Genomic DNA, 819 nt, shown 5'->3' with positions numbered 1-819 from the left:
AGCCAGCAAGGCGTTCCTGGGTGCCTGGAAGTGGCTTTCCCAGGTTGGTCTCCTCCACCTGCATTTTGTGTGGTCTTCTCATTCTTGGACGAGATTGTCTTTTAACTGCTAAAAACTAGAGATAGAGCTAGGAGCTATCACTTAGCCACTGGCACTTCCTAGCCATTCCCCAGGAGTTACGATGCTCAGGATGTATTGGCAAACTTGTAGGAACTACAAGGCCCATGCTAGGTCCTAGATAAGGTGAGGAAAGCCCCACTCCCTTCCTTCAAGAAGCCTACAGTCCAGAGGGAGGGGGCAAGTCAGCGGATGAGAATCAAGTATGTGTGTGTATGGCCTACTGTGGAAGAACAGAAGGGGAAAACCAAATCCAGCCTGGCAGTCAGGGAAGCTCCCGGGAGAATGGGATATCCACAAGGAAATGGAAAGAATAAACAGGGGTTAGCAGGGAGAATCAAAAGTGCAAAGACCCTACAACTAAGAACAGCCTGGCACATTCTGGAATATTCTGGAATGGGAGGTTTGAGGGGCGGTGATGGCACCAGGAGGATTAAAGAAGCAAATAAGGTTTAAAAACTGACTTTGATTTCTCTATCTGGGGGGCACTCACTTAAAATGATAAAGAGAGGCTGGGTTTGGTGGCTTACACCTGCAATTCCAACACTTTGGGAGGCCAAGGCGGGAAGATCTCCTGAGCCCCGGGGGTTTGAGATCAGCCTCGCCAATATGGCGAAACCCTGTCTCTAAAAACTTTTAATGATTAGTGGGCATAGTGGCATGCACCTGTGGTCCCAGCTACTTGGGAGGCTGAGGTAGGAG

This window comes from Theropithecus gelada, chromosome 2, assembly GCF_003255815.1.
Source record: "Theropithecus gelada isolate Dixy chromosome 2, Tgel_1.0, whole genome shotgun sequence".
Lineage (NCBI taxonomy): Eukaryota > Metazoa > Chordata > Mammalia > Primates > Cercopithecidae > Theropithecus > Theropithecus gelada.
Note: the sequence above shows the minus strand (reverse complement) of the source record.